We start from the raw sequence: 23205 nt of genomic DNA, 5'->3' as shown, positions 1-23205 counted from the left end.
ACACTAGTCCCGAAGTAGTCCCGCACTAGTCGTCCACTAGTCCCGCACTAGTCCCACACTAGTCCCGCAGTAGTCCCGCACTAGTCGTCCACTAGTCCCCCACTAGTCACTGCCCAGTCCCCCCTAGTCCCCACCTAGTCCCCCCTCATCACGTCTTCCCCACGGGCTGGGGAGGAGGAGGAATATGAGGATTAGAAGCATTCAGTGATGATAATAATGTCATCACGTCTTCCCCACGGGCAGGGGATGGGAGGAATATGAGGATTAGAAGCATTCAGTGATGATAATAATGCCGTCACGTCTTCCCCAGGGGGATGCGTGGTATAAAATTATACTGGTATCATGACTCCCTGGTCTACCGTCATTACTGGCCCAGTGTTTACAGTTCAGAGTACCAAGATTGTCGCAGAGTCGCGGGTTCGATCCCAGCTCTGTGCGCCGGTTTCTGGTCAGAATCGGCGAGGAGGCCGGGCGGTTAAGCGCAGCAGAATTGTAGCAGTGAGTTGCGAGTCGAGATCGCAAGAAGCTGTGAATGTTCTGCGACGTTAAGAATCGGCGACAGGCCTACGGCCTACTAACGCTGAAACCGCTATATTATTATATTATTTATATTATGGCTCACCTATATTATACCAGTAGGTATAACGTTATACTGGTATCATGGCTCTCTGGTATAACGCTATTACTGGTATTACGGCTGAGCTACATTATACCAGTATACTTTATACTGGTATAATATCATAGCCCAGGAATGCGAGGTTCAGAATGTGTTGCTGTAGTTGTATTTTCCGTGCGGGCGAAGTTTTGTTTCATGGGAAAATAGGAAATTGCAGAGAATGGAAGAAGAAAAAGAAAAAAAGAAACAGAATTAACAGTTGATGAGTACTGATAAATTTTGTACATTAATCTTCTCACCGGTCTAAAATTGACATTATATATAACATAATCCATGGAAATCTGTCACACTCCGAACAAATTTGACACCTGAGCCCAAGCTCCCTTTGAAAATAAGAACAGTGAACTTATCATTCCCGTAGATGATATTTTTCACTCAAAGAATTCAAGAATATCATGTGTTATAAAAAAGAAACGAGGAATTTAGCCATACTGTGCGTTACTGTTCACGAGACCAACACAAATGAGAGCCTCATAACAACGAATAATTAGAAAGTCACATGTCGAAAAATAATCCAATTTCTTCAGCTATTATTAAAATAATTGAAATTGTCTGAATGATTATCAAAACAAATATAACTCTCAATTACGGTGTCTAAAAATTTCTTGCCGCTTACAAACCAGCTGTGATGTACAGCGAAGTTAAAACTGTCCTTCAAAACAAGAAGCTCTCTTTTTTCAATTCTTAAATTAAATCTTAAAGGAAAAATAGCTGCACTAAAATCTATCGTTTATAAACCGCGACGTATTAAGAAATGGTTTGCCTCATTGCAACCGTTCGTCCGTTTTTATTAATGTTTCTGTTGTGGCGCTATTCAATATAACTTCTGCGAGTGGGTATGTTCGTATGACGTCAAGAATGAAAAAGATTCACTCAATATAAACGGTTTAATGTAGTGTAATACGTTTTTATATCAATCTGCCGCATCTCAACTCTTATGGAGAGCAACGATTTAATCGCGAAGCTGTTAAGAAATTTGCGAGCTAAAACCATTTTTCTAATCACGTCGAAATTTAGTATAATATAATATAATTTAACAGTATAATATCATGTATGTAAATATAATATAATGTAATAATCGTGTAACACGTGCGTATATAATATACTCACGTGTTACACGATTCTTTCATCAATCGAGTCCGGCATCATTAAAAACATATCGGCCAGGCGAAGTTAAAACATTACAATGTAAATAAGGTGTGAGCACAGTATGAAATATGATGAGGTAAAGATTTAGTTTTAACCGGATTTTAGATAATGTGCCATATTTTCAAATGTATTTGAATATTTTTCAAGATTCAAGGAATGACTGCTACTCCTAAAATGGATATAGTAACAAATTCTAGACGCTAGAACAAATTCTGCACCTATATTTCACGCAAATATCAGTCCAAGTTAGTGTGTTTGAAGCTTGGTGCCGCTGGACCTGAAAATTTATTCATAGTGGGAGAGTATGAAAGGATTGTAGTAAAATGAGGGGAAAATTATAACAAAAACTTGAATTTTATATTTAAATTGTTATATGAATTTGATTTGTGAGAAAAAAAGAGAACTTTTCACATTTTGTAACGAGAATCTCATAGGAATTTCGTGGTGAAGAAAAATGTGAGACTGTAAAAGTCTTGAATCAATTATATTGCATATATCAGTTTTATTATAATTAACGGGATTCTTAACTGTATAAATTATCGATCCCAAGCCACGCCTGGGACAGAATTTTTATATATGTTAAACATTTTCGTTGAATTTAAGCTTTATTTTGTGTTTCTTATACCTAGGTACTCTATGAATTTTGAAAGCTGGCATGTTTTATTGGACAATGGTTTATAGTGATCGTCTCATACTAGGATCAAATAAAATTTGATATGATCGAATAACTGCCACCGTCTCTTATCCCCATGGAGCTTAATCGTTTAAATGGACCTGAAAGTTTGAGGACATCAATGCAAATTAACTAGAGGGTAAATTTCAAGCGAGGGTTCCCTTAATACCCTCTTTTTTAGCAAAATACTGTAATCATTTAGAGATTTATGCTTAACTTGGTTTTAGTTTAACTAGAAATTTTATAATTCTCTTATGGTACGTAGTGAATTTAAATTAACATTTTTTAGCAAGTTAGATATATTTGTCACAATTTGCGTTTTGAAAGCTTCCGGCGTATATATGAAGGGGGGACGATACCTATATATATCGCGCCATTATATATCATGTGAAGTACATTTTTTCGCAGTGGAGTTCTGTGACCTTTGTAGAGGAGAGTTAGTTTAAAATATTTAAAGTGATCTTCATTTTCGTAGTTATAGATTTTACCTGAAAATAAAAAATTCAATTATCCATTACATTTTTAATAAAAATTCACTACCTAAACGGGAGTTTCATTTGGATGTAGGTATATGAACGTGTTTTACTTCAATTACTGTAAAATTCTTTTCAAATTATCAATTATATCCGTGATGATGCGGACCAAGATGTCGGGATTTAGAATAACGGAATTTTCAAGTTACAAGCATTAACATATCCAGAGCATGCCTGGGCTACCCTCCTCATAAAATTATAAATAAATAAATAACAATCAGCAATTGCACATTGTGTGAACTTCCATGATTGTGATTTGTGGCAGCAAATAACACTGTACGAGGCACTTGGCAAGAACAACTTGACCGACAAGCTAATGTCAGGAGAGTTCAGTAAGGCTATCATGCTAACTACTACAACTGGCCTACTGGCTACTGGCCTCCCCATCACACGTACACTGGCCTCCCTATCACACGTACACTGGCCTCCCCATCACACGTACACTGGCCTCCCCATCACACGTACACTGGCCTCCCCTCCCCCATCACACGTCACTGGCCTCCCCATCACACGTACACTGGCCTCCCCATCACACGTACACTGGCCTCCCCATCACACGTACACTGGCCTCCCTATCACACGGCCAAATTTAGTCTTCATAAAACACGAAAAATATTACTGATAATTCCTGATAAAACAAAAAGACTGACTCAGTCAAACTTGAAGTGTTATTGAAAATTAAAATTGAATACACTGAACCGAAATTAGATATATAAAAATGAAGAAAACCATTCAATGAAGCAGAGAATGAATCTAATCGAACCAGAAGATGAAGCGCAAGGCAATGATAAATGTCGACATCATGAAGATGGTCTGCATTAATCAGTTATTTGGTCATAACCCATGTTGCCCTCACCCATGTTGCCCACACCCATGTTGCCCTCACCCATGTTGCCCTCACCCATGTTGCACTCACCCATGTTGCCCTCACCCATGTTGCCTCACCCATGCTGTCCTTACCCATGTTGCTCTCACCCATGTTGCCTCACCAATGTTGCCCTCACCAATGTTGCCCTCACCAATGTTGCCTCACCCATGTTGCCTCACCCATGCTGTCCTTACCCATGTTGCTCTCACCCATGTTGCCTCACCAATGTTGCCCTCACCAATGTTGCCCTCACCCATGTTGCCCTCACCCATGTTGCCTCACCTCATGTTGCCCTCACCCATGTTGCCCTCACACATGTTGCCCTCACACATGTTACACTCACCAATGTCGCCCTCACCCACAGAAAAATTAGTTCCCACTTGCATGTTCTATTAATTAAAAATCGTTTTGTAATTTCATGTTTAAAATAATCAAATTTTTGGTTGTGATAAAAGTTACACTAAACTAACCATCAACCACAATTGTTAATCGCAACACTATAACAGAGTCGAGCAAAACTGCATTATTGTATATCTATGTGGAATATCTCATAGTTTCGACAAATGCTGAGTAAACACCCGTTGGAAATAATTGTTGACGAGGTACAGTCTTACCATTCGAAATTTAACCATTTGCGAAAGGAAACATGAACATTGTATTTGATGCAATCACTTTTATTATTATTATATTATCACGAAAGTATAGCCTTGTAAACTTGAAATAATGAACATCATTTAAGATACTTTATCATAGAGATATTATCATATCAATATGGCTTGGAACCAAGGTCTAGGATATGCCTAAATAAACGAGATTTGTGCGTTTTGGTTGAGGACAAATCGTCCTGAAATATTGATTTAAGTAATATATCTTGCCGTCGTGACCACATAAGTTTTGAGACGATGTCAAAAATTTTGAAACGGTGTCAAAAATTTTTAAGCGATATCAAAACTTTTGAAACTATGTCAAATATTTTGAAACGACGTAAAAAATTTTGAAAAGATGTCAGAAATTTTGAAATGTCAATAATTTTGAAACTATGTCAAAAAATTGAAACTATGTCAGAAATTTTGAAAGGATGTCAGAAATTTTGAAACGATGTCAAAATTTTTAAAACTACGTCAATAATTTTGAAACGATGTGAAAAATGTCTCACGATGTCAAAATTTTTTAAACGAGGTCAAAAATTTTGAAACGATAAATTCCCATGTTAGAAATGCATGCACACTTGCTTAAACTTTACATGAGCAAAACATTCACCATCAAAATATAATTATCAAATCCCTCTAAATTATAATAAAAAAAACTGTAGCCATCATCAACGCCCTCGTTGCACGGTTATACAATTGTAGATGCAAGCACATGCTCTGCCTTGAATGCCTTTACTATAGGGCGTAAATGTCTTCACTAAATACCACAAATTATTTCAGTATATTTCTTGAATGCCTTCATTAAATTACTGCAATGACTTCAGTATATGCCTTCCATGCCTTCACAAAATGCCTCTAATTAATGACTTCAGTATATGCCTTGAATGTCTTCACTAAATACCTTGAACGCCTTCAGCTATGATATCCTTCCATGAGCGAACTATCACATATTTTGACTATTTTCTAAATCGGGTGAAGATTATAAGTTTGTATCTATTTTTTCGTATGTTTTATGTTTGATTTGCTTGATCTGATGCTGCATCGGGGAGACCGCTTCAAACTTGGAAGCTGATTTTTTAACAATGTTTAAGTACTATGAAGTACTTTATCCTATATCGCTTGTTAGTCCAAAGTTGCACCCTGGGCTCGAAAATTCCAACATTTTAGAATCCCGTTTCCACTAATCTCGCTATTCCCGCAATCTCTGATCTCGTTAATACCAAACCTTGTGTCACTCAACAGAAATAAGACCCTTTGAAACCCGCATGTCTCACAAAAGACTCCCATTTACTCTTTCTTCAAGATTTGGAAATAACGATTTTTATCTGTAAAATTAAATTTATATTAACTAATTTCGAAATAAAATTCAATTTTCGATCAAATCCTTTTCTCCTTTTCCTCTTTTGATCCAATCCAAAATGAATAAATTTTCAGGCCCGGGTATAAGCCCCTGCATATGCGGCACCAGATTTCAAATACGCGCACAAATATATAGTTATAATAAGTATGATTATCTTGCAGCAATACCTGTCAAATATTTTTAAGTCGTATTGAGCTAAATTTTCGGAACAATAAAATAAAATTACTAAGCACAAGCATCAACTAAAAAATATCCGCGTTAAGCCGCGGTTACGAGTCGTGATCGGGCAATAGATTCCGACGTTACATTGGAGTGGACATGCCATTGTTTTGGGTGACACTTAACTCCATCTTTTGTTTTTTATTTCACCACCACCGTCCAGTTTTTGACCAAAAACCCCGAAGAGTGCCTAATGGGCAGGGTTAGTCCACCGTGACGAATGGACTCACCATTACTTGGATGTGCAGCGCCGTGCCGCCCCTGAGGTTAGCTTCACTCGTGGGGGGCGAGGAAGTCTCCATGGGGGCATTCGAAACTAAGGGTTTCGCTATCATAAGCGTCGCATTTGACACTAAATGACTAGATGCGTTCGTTATTAAAGTTTTAGATGCATTTGTTAGTATGGGCTTCGTGACACTCAACGAGGACACCACAGCACAAGGCGTCTCAGACACAGGGTTCGCCATGCCCGCCGCGGCTCAAACTGGTTCCAGGGCTGGGCGGTCGAGCCGACATCCTTGCCGACGCTTCTTCCAGGCGGGGCCAGGACCTCGTGAGGCGGAGCTTCGGTGGCTGGAAACCCTACACGAAGAGGGAGGAGGAAGAGGATGAAAAGGATCTGTTTATCCTTTGTGAGGGATGTTGAAAGCATGAAGCTTAGTCATGAGGATCGCTGGAGCAGAGCCCAGAGGGCTTTAGAGCGCCCGCCTGAGAGTCTCTGAGGAGAGGAGAATCTGGTGCGAAGTGGACCAGAATTGCCGACACGAGAGTTCTCTTCAGAGAGAAGAAGAGAGGAGCCGAGGATCGAAGAAGAAGGGACGAGCTGCCGACTGGCCGAGGCTGGCATGCGCCATTGTCTCAACATTGGCTCAATTTTGTCCAAGTTCTTAACGTTATCGCGAGTTCTGTTATAAACTTTCGATTGCCGTTTCTGCTTCTAAATCTGCATCTGTTATGAATATTTTCATGAAATTTTTGGGTGAATTTCCTGGTCGTCAAGATAAATTTTGACAACCCTCGGACTGGCGCTGGCAACCGAGGGGAGACTTCAAGAAACTTTGCAGGCTGGGCGGAGGAAGCTGTAACGTTGCTGCCGTTGATGATATGTACAGCAGACAATTGGGTCTGCTATGCGTACAGCAGACCATTGGGTCTGCTATATGTACAGCAGACGATTGGGTCTAGCCGACCACCTACCTAAAAAAGGATATCTGTTTCCAGATAACGGCGGCTGAACAGGAGCGTTGCATATCCCTACAGTTGGTGACAAGTTCTGTTGGGCCTTGAGGTAATTAAGTGGCAGAGCGGTCAGTTACGAGCATACAGTTGGGCCTTGGAGTAATTAAGTGGCAGGGCAGTCAGTTACGAGCATTTTGATTGGGCCATGGCCCGGGAGGTAATTAAATGGCAGTTACGAGTGTTCTGAGGGTAATTAAATGGCAGTGCAGACAGTTATGAACGTTCTGTTGGGTATCAGTTAGTTACCAAAACTGAGCGGAACATAAATCCATTTCATTTAACTTTAGGAAATTACGAACGTCCATTTACGGGCAGGAGCAAATTCAAAGTAATTTAAAGTGACAAAAAAATAAATTCGTTAAATACTACTACATGAAGATACGACAGTTCTATTATGCCATCGAATTCTTTATGTACGAATGTAGAAATATACGAATGTTCGGTTTTGCGCAGGGATTCGAACGCTCTGTAAGGAATACAAATTCGTTGGCTGGAGCTGCGGCACGCATGGTAGTGAGTTTGCATGGCGCCATACACGCAAGCAATAGACATTTGTTGATAGATAACGGATAGCAAGATTAGATTATGGCATCTATATTAATTTCATCTGGCATGTTCTTAACGGTGATTTTGAGAAATGTATTTAAATTTTCGGTATTTTTTCGCCTAAAAAATGTATATGTCCCAATAGCAGAGCAAATTGCGATGAGGTCAACCTGAGTGCAGTGTACCACGTACAACATAGAAATCAGCTTGATAATTTGAATTTATTGTAATTTTGATCTATTTTGGTGGTCTAATGAAATAAAAAGAACTTGATTCAAAATACATGTCAAAATCAAACCTAATAATTGCATAATATTAATTTAATAACCAATAATGCTTCGAAAATTAATGAAAGTAAGCTTGGTTGGCTGAAATTTGAAATAAGTAAGGAAAAAAGAACCCTTGTCAAGCAGATTTCAGGAAAACCTCAACTTGATTTCAATAACACAATACAAACCCCAGTGTATGTCAGGTTCCACAATCAAACCCCAGTATACATGAGTACGGATTGCGCAAACCAAAATATAAACACGAGAAAAGTTCAAAACCAAATCCCAATATATGAACAAGGTTCAAATCAAACGCATGTGCCTGAGCTAGGCTCAAATCCAACCCATGTATATAAGCAAGGTTCAAATCAAACCCCAGTATATAAGCAAGGTTAAAATCAAACAACTATATATATGAGCAAGATTCAAATCAAACCCAAGTATATAAGCAAGGTTTATGCAAGTCAAACCCATACAGAATATATTAACAGGATTTCAACCACTAGAATAAGGTTGACACAAACCAAAGATTTCTACTCTAATATGAGCAAATTCAAACCCCACGTCACGATGACGTGGAGAGACGGCGGCTCTGACGCGCGTCCTAATGAACGCCTGTGAGGTGTCAGCGGCCTGCAAGCGATCTGTTGACCCGGCGACAATACACCGAAAATCCAACAGATCCGACGGCCGCGGCACCAAAAAATTACATTCGAGTAGAAAAAATTCGCTTAAAAAACACACATGAATAGTTTGATGAGAAGAAGAAATTGAGGAAATACCTTCAGATTTTTGAGGTCCAAATTAAAGCAGTTTTACCGATTTCGTTCCTTTAGAAATATTTCCTTAATGATTTAAAAAGAGTTTGATCTAATGACAAAGCGACTCAATGAAACAACATCGGAGAAAAACTTTTTGAGTGTTCGCAAATAACCGAAATTGATGACCATTACTATACAAGTGGCTTCGATAATTATTTGCCAATTATAGAATGAAATCTAATGTAAAATACGAGCCACTAATGCATGGCTGGGCTGTTTACACCATGTAAATCATCAATTTTATTGTCTTCTGCCACAAAAACCCTACTATAATTATACACTTACTTTGCATCCCCGGGACCACTAATTGCAGAATCTCGTCTATTTTTAGTTTATCACTTGGGCACTAATTCTTGACCTATTGGGACCACCTGGGCTACTAATGGCAGGCTGATTTGCACCACAGTGCCAATAATGGCAGGCGTTGCACCACTCGAGTTATTACTGGAAGGTCCATTGCATCAGCTGGGTTTATGATGGTACCTATTGGTACAACCTAAGCCACTAGAATTGGACTCTTTGCACCACCTAAACCACTAATGGCAGGCCCATTTCCCCACGTGGGCCACTAATGGCAGATCCATTGCAACAGCCCTGAGCGGGCAGGCTGGTGGCCGCAGGATCAATTACGTTCGAGTTTGTCAAGTCAACAGAGACAAACACCGCCAAGCTCTTCACTCTGCGCCCAAACGCAAACTTTCCGCCTCAAACATCGCTGCTTCGTCACGGTGTCTGAGCTGGGCTGTGGTGTGCTGTGCTTCTTCCAGGCTGTGCCGGCCTGTCCTGGGCTGTGCTGTTTGTGCCGGCCTGTGCCGGCCTGTGCTGTGCCTGTACCGGGTTGTGCCGGCATGTGCCGGGCTGTGCCATATATGTGCCGACTGTGCTGCGTCTGCACCGGGCTGTGCCGGCCTGTGCCGAGCTGTGCTGTGCCTGTGCCGGGCTGTGCCGGGCTGTGCCATGTCTGTGCCATGTTTGGACCGGGCTGTGTCGGCCTGTACCGGGCGGTGCCGGGCTGTGCCATGTCTATGCCGTGCCTGTACCGGGCTGTGCCGGCCTGTGCCGTGTGTGTGCCGGGCTGTGTCTACCCCGGCCTGCGCCGTGCGCCTTACACATTAGGTGCGTCAAGTGAACTCATAATATACGCTTGACGCAGATAAAAACGCACTGCGCACAACGCAAACTATTAACAACATGCACGTATAATAAGTCAGACACACCCACACACCCGCACTTACCACGCCACAGCTAATACACCACACCACACACCACACAGCCAACATGCCACTCACGCGCCATGCATCATACGCCAGAAGATAGCGCCCACTGTCGTGCTCAGCGGACCGTGCTGCTGATAAGGCGAGGTCAGTGCCACACCCGCCACAACGCCCCGTACTGCCGCCACAGCGCCACGTACTGCCGCCACAGCGCCACGTACTGCCGCCACAGCGCCACGTACTGCCGCCACAGCGCCACGTACTGCCGCCACAGCGTCACGTACTGCCGCCACAGTGGCACACACTGATGACAAATGCCACACTCTACCGTAAATAACATCGTTCCAAAAGTGTTCATGTGCGGTTACTTGTATGCTCAAAAATGTGTTTTTGGAGTACGGCTCCTAAACACATTCTACCTCTCGGTAGAAAGTGTGAACACCTATTATAACATAGACAAGCTGATACCGGGGCTGTCTCATTCTTTTCTTTTTAAGTAGTGAGGCAGAGACAGACGATCATGGATTATATACACAGGATACCGTCAAGTCTACTCAAGGAAACACTCCTCACCTCGCAGCTCCACAGAAAAAAAGTTGAACAACCTCATTCCCTTGTTGAGAGTGATCCCTCCTGTAAAGAAGAACTCTGATCATAGCACTGATGTTCAAAAAAGGATATTCCGCATAGTCGACGTCTCTTCTGACAGTGAAATTTAAGAATCCTATAGGCTTTGTTTACATATAGTTCTTGACCCGAACGGTTATCATTTTCCTATGGTACATGACGACATAACTTACCCTACTCTTCATTGAGTAAAGTCAAAGGTAGCTTATGCAGGTAGTACAGCTCCTGTATTCTGAAGATCCTTGACGCATCAATATGGGAAGTACATACGGGAAGTATTCGGGCTTAAAGAATACGATAAATAAGTTTTATTTTCGCTGTCCCGCTACTATACTTTCCCTGCGCCGTGACTACATAATGTCTAATGTCCCAGCGTCAGGAGAAGGAAGCCCAGCGCTGGGACAGTGACATTACAGGAGTGCAAAAGTTCTCTTGTTCGAAAAGTCACCTTAACCACTTAACCACCCCAGGCGTGGTCTTTATCTTGCTGCAGTTATCGTACATGTAGTCTTATGGGTGAATTTAGGTGAGTAAATGACTACGGTCATTAAATTTTTCAATTGAACCAAATGCCCACATATAATAATTTGTGGGAATATTCCTGCGTTATTCGGAGTTTTGGTAAGAGTTTACTACACATTTAGATCATTCGTGAGTATCAATGGTTAAATCATTGGTAGAAGCCATTTGTATGTACCATTCGTGCCGAGACTTCGTGTGGATGATTTCTAAAAATAATCAAATTCGTGAGCCTGGATCATTTGAATGAATAATTATTGTGGTATAGCCTTTCTTTAAAGATAATACAAAATAAGGAAAATTAAAACTGACTATGGTTGCCTCGAAAGTTGTCAATTAAAAATGAGTTCAAAATTTTAGGAGGCTCGTTTGCCAGGAATGTCGATTGCATCGCACGACCCTGATAAAACTGAGGGTTACCCTCACCCATACCCTCACCCATACCCTCACCCATACCCTCACCCATACCCTCACCATACCCTCACCACAACTGAGGGTTACTCACACCATGCCCTCACCACAACCGAGGGTTACCCTCACTCATACCCTCACCACAACTGAGGGTTACCTCAACCATACCCTCACCACAACCGAGGGTTACTCACACCCATACCCTCACCACAACTGAGGGTTACTCACACCCATACCCTCACCACAACCGAGGGTTACCTCAACCATACCCTCACCACAACCGAGGGTTACTCACACCCATACCCTCACCACAACTGAGGATTACTCACACCCATACCCTCACCACAACCGAGGGTTACTCACACCCATACCCTCACCACAACAGAGGGTTACTCACACCCATACCCTCACCACAACTGAGGGTTGCCTCAACCATACCCTCAAAACAACTGAGGGTTACCCACACCCATACCCTCACCACAACTGAGGGTTACCTCAGCCATACCCTCACCACAACTGAGGGTTACCTCAGCCATACCTTCAAAACAACTGAGGGTTACCCACAACGCAAAAAGGCTATTTCAACGCACCAGATCCGTTCAAAACATTCAATTTTAGCACGAGGTTTCAGAAAGCCGTTCGTTTCTTCCAGGCATTAGGCATACCATTCGGAAGTTGTTACAAAACATTTATAAAAAAAGAATATCAAACATTCGAGAAAACCTCCAAAAATACCTCTAAGTCACGTCGAAAAATCTCTTAAACGTCTCTTAAATATATTGAAAGACCTAAAAAAATCATGAATAAAAAACTTTGTTCATCGCAATAAATATGTTTTCTCCCAAATATTTCCGAAACAATTTCCTCCTAAACCTCGCACAAGGAGTGCCTGGAAACGAGTAAAATCAATACATAGATCGCGGGTCATCGTAAAACCGACCGCGTTGTTTTTTGCAGGACCATTTAAAGGAATCCGGTAGTTGTCGAATTACCGAGCTTACGTTAAAGTGTTGCAGAACGCGCTGCAACTGTTGAGTTAATTCTACACTGTCACCACGAAATCATGAGTAGATTTTATCGATACCTTCTCCGTATAATCTATATCTTGTCAATCTATACCTTGTCGAATTTATTTTTATACGCCACATTCAACAAAATTTAGTGTAATTTACGTCCGCTCGTGCTGTGTTCTGAATGAATAATTTTGAGATTTACACTTGATTTCAACTCAATGAAAAATCGTCTACAAAACTCAACTATGAAACATGTGGGGATGTTTCATGTGTGTATGGTGGGGAATATCGTATTTAAGTAACGGCCCATCAAGCACTTATTGAAAGGTATAAAATATTCGTAATTTTGATTCTTGAATTTAAAAGCGCAATTTCAGCGATCGCAGAAACAATTCAATATAGGTAAGTTGAACCTACGTCTGACAAGCATCGCATTTTCAACCCAAACGCGACGATGCAGTGACGGTAATCACCGGCCAGTCTCACACGTCCGCGTGTCGAAGCCGTAATTCCGTTTGCGCTAAAATGTTTGCCCACAAAAAACCAACAAACATTTACCGGGAGTTTCTTTTTCTGCAACCATCATTGTTTTACGACTATGCGGATTGCTTATTCGTGTTTACTCGCGTGCCTGGCAATAATACAAAGTAATTCGCTGTGTGAATTGCAGTACAGCTAAATTGACGTCACACATGATAAGTCTTGCGGAGACACGCTTTTCTTTGCGGGATCAAACGATCATATAATTAAATGGCCATGCGATCCGCGCCGTGCAAACTTCCGTGGAGTTGTGCAGGTTTTGTCAGCCGCGTGACTTGCATGTATAACTATAAACTTGCACTAACGTTAAAATAATGTGGTGCGAATAACATTGTTGAGAAAGTATGAATTTACCTACGTTTTATGTTATATATGAGTGTAGGAATAATGTCTTTATTTCTGTTCATTATTTAGGAGCCGAGACAAAACATGCCGTGAGCATATATCTAAATCATTTTCAATATTGAAAACGTTTATTCCCACTTAAAAGAACATAACTACATAACATTATCTATGAGACAGACAACACCGTCATGTGTTATCTATGAGGCAGACAACACGAGCGACATAATATCCCGATATTAATATGATAAATGCCGGCATCGTGGCGATAGCGATGGTCATGTGTTCAATGGACAGGAAGGACGCGTGCTCAATGTTATCTGTCCGCCGCGTGGCCGCCGCCGCTGTCCATGGCCATAAAAACCTCTAGGCCTCGGCCAGCGTGTCATGTTCAGTCATGTCCATGCTGACGACGGATTTTACTCCTAATCATGTTTATGTTGGCATGTTGTTTTTAGGTCATACTAACAAGACACCTTTACGTAACCAGTATTATTTCAACTAGTGCTATAGTAACTAATATTCTAGATTGCTTTCATTTTTGCCCAATAGATTCACTTCATATTTTTTATAAAGTAGTAAACGAAACCTTTTTAGTATTTACAGTAAGGCATTACATTAGAATAATTTTATTAGTTTTGGCGCTTCTTCATAAACCAAATTATATTTTTACGTGATATGATATTCGTATAAATAATTTCCATATTAGCGGGAATTTTGAATATATCTTATTCAATAATATTTATCAATACAATATTAATTAAAATTTATATATTGCTGCCGTGTAAATACCAGGCAGCAAAAGTGCTGCACCACATCTTCCAGTATTCAAATATGCATCGTTTAAAGATGACGCAGAAATGCCCTAGCAATTATCGGACACTAATTAGAGGCAATTAGCCGTGCTTTGTTTAGTGCAGGATAATTGACTCACTACCGGGAAGGTGAGTCAACAAATCTGCACGTGGCAGTTAGTGAATAAACGCAGGGACGTTCACGCGATGCACGCTCGTCTGACTCATGTGGCAAACGATGAGTGAGTCGGTGAGTCATGCTATACAAGTAAGTTAATAATTGCTTAGCATTCAATTAGATATTAAATTATTATTATAACTCATGGCACTGAATTGGTGAGTGAATTAATTGCATCTGTTCGTTGATGCAAACTTCTAAATGGTTCGGAACGTCGATGTATACGTCTAAATTTATACGATGTATATGTCGATGTCCATACGTCTAAATGGTACCGTGTCCATACGTCTAAATGGTACCGTGTGTCCATACGTCTAAATGGTACCGTGTGTCCTTAAATGGTACCATGTGTCCATACGTCTAAATGGTACCATGTGTCCATACGTCTAAATGGTACCGTGCGTCCATACGTCTAAATGGTACCGTGTGGGGCATTCTTGTGCCACGTTATTTTCATACTTTTTTATTTATCTGCTAATCCTCTCCTTTTCGCTGGTTATTGAGAAATTTATATATATTCAAAATAAGGTATTATTTACATACTGCAGGCGCAACAAAGTGAAACTTTCCATTTGACCTAACTAAGGCAGATGTCTGCCAATTTTATCTTCAATGATATCTATTTCATAGCCCACTAATGAAAATCGTCACCGACCCACAGTCATTTTACTATTCTTCAAGTCAACCATTTATTATCCCTCATGCTGGTTTACCCCTAACCATCACACTACATATTTAGACACCCTCGTTATAGACAATATCTTCACACCGTCGGCAGACTCTAATTCGGCTCTGCCTAAAGACGCACGGCCGCATTAAGGCCGCGCGCGGCCCTGCCGCGGCCAACCGCGACATCGCTTAGTTAGGCTAAGCCCACACGGGGGGGGGGGTNGGGGGGGGGGGGGGTTGGTGGCGACAACCCCTCCGTGGTTTTGCGCTCCCCTCTTGGGGGGCTGGGACTGGAAGCTGCAGGTGATGCTTGGAAATGAGCACCAGCACCCAGCACAAGCAACAACTCCCATCATCCTACACCAGCACCAGCCCCACCAACATCCCCAGCAACCAACACCAGGAACAACCTCAATCAACCAGCACTGGTAGCTCTAGCTAGCTGGTTCACTCACAATTGAGTGAATGTTAAAAATTGATGCTTTGGCTGGCATTTTTGCTTAAATGTATATGAGTTTACGAACCATTCACGTAACTCAGTTAAATTCTGAATAATACAATACAAATAGAAATACAGTAACAAATAGCATTGTTGTTTCATAAAAGGTAAAATTGATATTCATAATCAATATACCACAATTGGCAGAAACATTATTTTCCCGTCAACAATTCACTATTATGGAACAAGCAACATTATTCTTCCGTCAAGAATCAACATTCCTGTTCCATCGATTATGACCACAAATAACATAACAAATGCAGGACACATAAAAACATAACAAATATATCGGTATGGGAGATTTTTTGACAGTTGAAAATATTGGAGTTTTCATTTCAATTGAAGCTCTAATACGAATCCACAGTTTGTTAATTCAACCATGGAATATAAAGAGCATATAATTTACAATTAATACAGGCTTGAAGATACAAGATCCTTGTAAGTTGGCCATACCGTTTATTGTTGCGGCAGCTCTGTAGGATGTTTATCATGTATCGCCAAGCATTGATCACGATTTATCGCGTGCGTCGCGCCACTGATGAGTATCGTATGATCGATGAGAACGATGAATCGCTGAGACGTTCCCTCCGACCACACCCACCCACTCATCAGAACCTGGCGCTTGATTTTACCCAAAAAAGTCCCATACTGTGTGTAAGATTATAGTTTTTTGTTATTGCCGTCAATCGTTCGAAATTGAAATCATGTTGGTATAGCTGGAGCGCTCAGTATAGTTAACATTTATTGTCTGAATTGTATTTTAACAACACTTCTCTTTAAATTCACTTCTTGTTGTTTGTTTGTTTTTTTTTGTTTGTTTGTCTGTCTGCTACAAATCTTATAACTGATATTTTACACACTTCTACCTCTCCAATCGATCGGAAAATTTCCACAGTTGCGTAAAGTCGGAGGCAATGCATTAATTAATTGATAGAATAAATAATTTTGAAAAAAAAATTATCTTTTTATTTAAAAAATGGAAAAATTAATTTTTGTAATATTTGATAATAAAATTAGAAATTCATTGTACATGTGTAACATCGGACACAGTGTATTTTTAGAATTGTTGTCATTAAAAAGTAATTTTTAAACGCATATTATTCATTTTGCACTCGCGCCAGCTTGGAGCGTGTTTCACATTGTATGTTATGAGCTGGCAGCAGCATTTGAACTGCATGCTGCGAATGCAATGGCAATGGATGGCTGAATATTAAGTTTTGGACGTATTTTGGTAGTGTTGCTGTGAGGGCAATGTTGCTTTGGGGGCACTGTTGCTGCGAGGGCAGTGTTGCTGTGAGGGCAGGGTTGCTGTGAGGGCAGTGTTGTTGTGAGGGCAGTGTTGCTGTGAGGGCAGTGTTGCTGTGAGGGCAGTGTTGCTGTGAGGGCAGTGTTGCTGTGAGGGCAGTGTTGCTGTGAGGGCAGGGTTGCTGTGAGGGCAGTGTTGTTGTGAGGGCAGGGTTGCTGTGAGGGCAGGGTTGTTATATCAGCGATTGGATTTATATCGCCTCACCATTTGAACTAGTTAACTGTTTTGGCATCTATGTACATTTTTCAAGTATAGTTGTTTAAAAAATTTACTGCCTTCGTTGAACTTGCTCAACATTGCAACCATTGATGAAACGAAGCCGATGTGTCTACCATTATTTAGTATGTGAAACCAATATCGATCATCTGAAACTAATATCTATTTTTAATATCGAAAATATTATCTAATATCTAAAGTATTTTCCTATCAATAGTTCATAATAATAGTTTTGCTCTAGATTTTCTCCCCTGATTACAGAAATTAACGTTCTTCTTGTTGTATTTATTGTTCAATCACTACAGTACTTATTCAACCATTGTTTTTGTGGCACAACTTTTTAATGGCCAACGCCCTTCTTTTCCCATCAGGTTTAAGATCAGGATAATATTATCGGTGGCCATTCATCAAAAAATAGGCGGCCGCCCTGGTTCGCCGAAGTTTTTAATGTTAATGATGCATATCTTACGCGGGCTTTGTTAGACACACTGAACATGCGAGGATGAAGCCAACGGGCGGCGTAGCTAACACTCATGAGTGTGAACCCTGATTGTGGACCCTGATTGAGAACCATGATTGCGAACCCTGATTGTAAACCCTGATTGTGTTGTTGCTGGTGTTGTTGCTGGTGTTGTCGCTGGTGTTGTTGCTGGTGTTGTCGCTGGTGTTGTTGCTGGTGTTGTTGCTGGTGTTGTTGCTGGTGTTGTTGCTGGTGTTGTTGCTGGTGTTGTTGCTGGNTCACCTAACCTTCCCTCACCTAACCTTCCCTCACCTAACCTCCCCTCACTCAACCTTCACTCACCTAACCTTCCCTCACCTAACCTTCCCTCACTTAACCTTCCCTCACCTAACCTTCCCTCACCTAACCTTCCCTCACCTAACCTCCCCTCACTCAACCTTCACTCACCTAACCTTCCCTCACCTAACCTTCCCTCACTTAACCTTCCCTCACCTAACCTTCCCTCACCTAACCTTCCCTCACCTAACCTCCCCTCACTCAACCTTCACTCACCTAACCTTCCCTCACCTAACCTTCCCTCACTTAACCTTCCCTCACCTAACCTTCCCTCACCTAACCTTCCCTCACCTAACCTCCCCTCACTCAACCTTCACTCACCTAACCTTCCCTCACCTAACCTTCCCTCACTTAACCTTCCCTCACCTAACCTTCCCTCACCTAACCTTCCCTCACCTAACCTCCCCTCACTCAACCTTCACTCACCTAACCTTCCCTCACCTAACCTTCCCTCACTTAACCTTCCCTCACCTAACCTTCCCTCACCTAACCTTCCCTCACCTAACCTCCCCTCACTCAACCTTCACTCACCTAACCTTCCCTCACCTAACCTTCCCTCACTTAACCTTCCCTCACCTAACCTTCCCTCACCTAACCTTCCCTCACCTAACCTCCCCTCACTCAACCTTCACTCACCTAACCTTCCCTCACCTAACCTTCCCTCACTTAACCTTCCCTCACCTAACCTTCCCTCACCTAACCTTCCCTCACCTAACCTCCCCTCACTCAACCTTCACTCACCTAACCTTCCCTCACCTAACCTTCCCTCACTTAACCTTCCCTCACCTAACCTTCCCTCACCTAACCTTCCCTCACCTAACCTCCCCTCACTCAACCTTCACTCACCTAACCTTCCCTCACCTAACCTTCCCTCACTTAACCTTCCCTCACCTAACCTTCCCTCACCTAACCTTCCCTCACCTAACCTCCCCTCACTCAACCTTCACTCACCTAACCTTCCCTCACCTAACCTTCCCTCACTTAACCTTCCCTCACCTAACCTTCCCTCACCTAACCTTCCCTCACCTAACCTCCCCTCACTCAACCTTCACTCACCTAACCTTCCCTCACCTAACCTTCCCTCACTTAACCTTCCCTCAATTTAACTCACGCCCTCTTTGCCACGCCGTTGCCAGCGGGTGGTCGAGGGGTGAGCCTAAATGAAGTTCCCATGAGGGAGAAGAAGCAGTTGCTTCCTAACATATTGGCAACACAGGCTATTGGCGCACTATAATCCATTCACTAATACTTCTAGTGGGTAAATGATCCATATGAGACTCTGTGAATAAATTACATTGTATGAAAGTGAATACCTTGCCCCGTTATAAAATATTCTAGAGGGGGAATTTCAGTTAAAAAACGCTTCATGGCGGTTACATACTCTGCCCACTCATGACCGCCTCATCCCATACCCCATCCGATATCCCTCACTTCCTCATCCCTAAAACCCGAATCTTCTCGCCCCATTCACCCTCATCATTCAACACCCTTGCACTGTTAGAAAAATTACCGTTAACGGTATTACCGGCGTTTCAGTGGCCGGTCGGCACGTGAAAAGAAACACCGAGTTGCCGTTTTTATTCTAATTTAACACTAAAAATCCGGAAAACATCTGATAAAAACGGCGAAACAGTTTATTTTCACGGGGCGACCGGCCACTAGAACGCCGGTGGGACCGTTATTTCTAACAGTGTGCCAACCTTCCCCACTCTGCTCGCTCTCCGCTGGTCCATGGGGAGGGAGGGGAGTCCCCAAGCCCCACCAGGGCTGCAATCTCCCCACAATCGCGCGTCTGATTTGTCGTCAGGCCTGCAGACGAGCCCCAGGGGACGTCGAGACGCCACCCTTCGTCCCCTGCGTTCGCCGACGTTACCTACGTCCCCTACGTCATCGACGTCCCCTATGACCTCGTCGTTACTCATTTCACCTACGTCATCTACGTCATCTTTGTCCCCTATCACCTCGTCGTTCTCACATCAGCTACGTCATCTACGTCTCCGACGTCCAATTACCTAACAGTAAATGATTCATACATCTACATCAGTGCAGTGTACTACCGTTGCTGTTTTATAGCATAACACATCAGTAATAATGATGAATGTGGAGTCAACAGCGGAATTCGTTGGTTTAGCCTTCGGCGCGAGCCAGTCAGCAGTGACTCATTGATGGTCTTTACTTGAACTTCACTCTCATCAGTAATACGATTACGACTGTACAACGGCAACAACTGTGCACTGTACAACTACCACGGCAGCAACTGTGCACTGTACAGCTAGTTCAGCAACTGTGCGCTGTAAAACTAGCACGGCAACAACTGTGCACTGTACAACTACCACGGCAGTAACTGTGCACTGTACAACTACCACGGCAGTAACTGTGCACTACGTACAGCTAGTTCAGCAACTGTGCAGTGCGCAACTACCACGGCAGCAACTGTGCACTGTACAACTACCACGGCAACAACTGTGCACTGTACAACTACCACGGCCGCAACTGTGCACTGTACAACTACCACGGCCGCAACTGTGCACCGTACAACTACCACGGCTGCAACTGTGCACTGTACAACTACCACGGCCGCAACTGTGCACTGTACAACTACCACGGCCGCAACTGTGCACTGTACAACTACCACGGCCGCAACTGTGCACTGTACAACTTATGACCTTATGACCTTATGATGAGTTTAGGACGTCGCAGTCCACGGTCACGCTGATGCGCCACGGTCACGCAACTACCACGGCCGCAACTGTGCACTGTACAACTACCACGGCAACAACTGTGCACTGTACAACTACCACGGCAACAACTGTGCACTGTACAACTACCACGGCCGCAACTGTGCACTGTACAGCTAGTTCAGCAACTGTGCACTGCAAAAATCACAGTTTCTGTGAATTTTTTAGCTATCCAACAGTAAGATTTATCTCAATCAATGACAATAAACAATAAACATATAACGGTAGGCATTCAATGGTTAATGAAAGATATCAATGGTTAATAATAAATCAATGTTCAGCATTTGGCGCAATTAAGTTCGCACTTTTTTAATTAGCTTCTAAAATATTGCAAATCTTCATTCTGAGTCCTGCTTTGAAAGGCTTACACGACTACGAGCAATGACTGCGGAAATTAGTTTTGTTTTAATAATGGTAATTTGTGAAAGACCCAGACCCGTTGAGTTTTTGAAAGCCTTTTCTCGAACAGTTCCATTCATACATTGATGGTGATAATCCTACGTTATAGTTTATTCTGGATGATGTTTCCACGTAAAAAAATTTGCACAACAGGATAAAAGCCTTAGCATGTTTTGCAGATGGAATTGATATCCTAACTATTTTTGAGACTTAAGATCAGACGTCAAGTTTTCCTATTTCCATCAGAATACCTCAGCAGATTTTCGTCTTGAGATCCGTCTAAATTTTGCCGCACGCTTCATGGGCTTCGTGACATCAAACGTGTACGCTTTCCTAGCTTCTTTCAATGATTTGGTCGAAACATGGGCGTTTTATACGCGGCCAATTGATGCCAGTCGCCTCTCTTTTCCAGCTTGAATGACGCGGTGCTGTTTGCCCTGCTAAACGCAAGCTAATTTGCCAACAATCTTCACAAGTCAAGTGACATCAAACGTATACGCGATTTCAATGCTGCCTTTGGCAAGCCTATACCACACAATTGAGCTTTTGTCCGTTATGCACAATATACGCGTCTCGGATACGCGTAAATGCCTGCACGAATGTGATGACGTGGGCTTCTCTGTGTTACAGCGACTGTGAAATTCGTGCCTGAATTGATGTGTTGCTTGCATTATTCCATCTTGTCGGTTTATACCGTACGAATAACACGGCAGGAGGAAGTATACATGCTAACTCGATGTTTGTTTTCATACAAAATATTGGATGTGTTATGCTGTTCGCTAACGTCAAGGTTTCTGAATATGTTTAGACATTATTCAGTAATTTTTTGCGGTAATATTTATGTTTTTTCGTTAATCTAACAATTGAAATAATGATTAATGATTATTTTCCAATGAATTACTTTTAAACGATTTTCCAGTTCAATCAAGAAGCGCTGTAGGGAGGACCAGGTTTCTGATGACTCTGTGTAGTTAGGCATGTATGAGTTGTATTGGATACAACGTATGAATAAAATATGAGGCTGTATGGTGAAAAAATTAATTTTCATTTAAAAAAATTCAAATTTCATTTCTGTAGGAAAACACTGAACGAATTCAAGCTGCTGAAACTCAGATCTTGTTCTGAGCTTTGAAGGATGGGACTTGCTGGCCGATAGCAGACGAATAGAAATATAACTCTTAGTTGAGTTCCTTACGACATAACATTAGGAGAAAAACCTAATCCATTAAACAAATATGCTTAGTAAATATGGCGAATAAAAAATTTGCTTTCAAGAATTTAAAGCAAAGAAAAGGCCAAGGGAATACACCATATAATCACCTTTTGATGAAGATATGGTGAATTTTCATCGTTTTTAATTTTGTCGGCATGTACGTATACTGGTCGTCTGCTGCGCTTTTAAATTCTCAGTGAACTTACGCTTCAAGACGACTCAGGAAATAAATTATATTCTATCATAGGAAAGCAAAATAAATGTATGTGAGTTGACATAATTGGATTATCAGATTTGTTGGAGTTATGGGTGAGAGTGAATGGAGCTATTGAAGGCGAAGCTTGACTTGGAGCGCTGGAGTGGAAACGACGTCTCCAGGGCCGTTCAAAAGAAGTCCGTCTTGCACCAGTCTTCTGAAGCCCGTGGGAACGTCGTGATGTTCGGCCTCCACACGTACGTATGTTTCCGCACGTATGAACACGCAGTTACATTTTTTCGCAGGAAGCTTTGTTTTAATCAACCAATGTTTTTTGGTTGTCAACTCACGGATCATTTAAATTTTTTATAAGGTTTAGTTCGAATCAATCTTCCTAATATCGCTCATCTACTCACGTTTAGTCAAATTAATTAATTAAATGTAAGACGCTTCAGAAACACCGATCCCTAAATGACTCTTGTAGCTTCATCATTACGCCCCATAAACACTGTACCCTCAACAACTCTTGTAG

This window comes from Hyalella azteca, unplaced genomic scaffold (assembly GCF_000764305.2).
Source record: "Hyalella azteca isolate HAZT.00-mixed unplaced genomic scaffold, Hazt_2.0.2 contig17243, whole genome shotgun sequence".
In the NCBI taxonomy this organism is placed as follows: domain Eukaryota; kingdom Metazoa; phylum Arthropoda; class Malacostraca; order Amphipoda; family Hyalellidae; genus Hyalella; species Hyalella azteca.
This window is presented reverse-complemented; position numbering follows the sequence as displayed.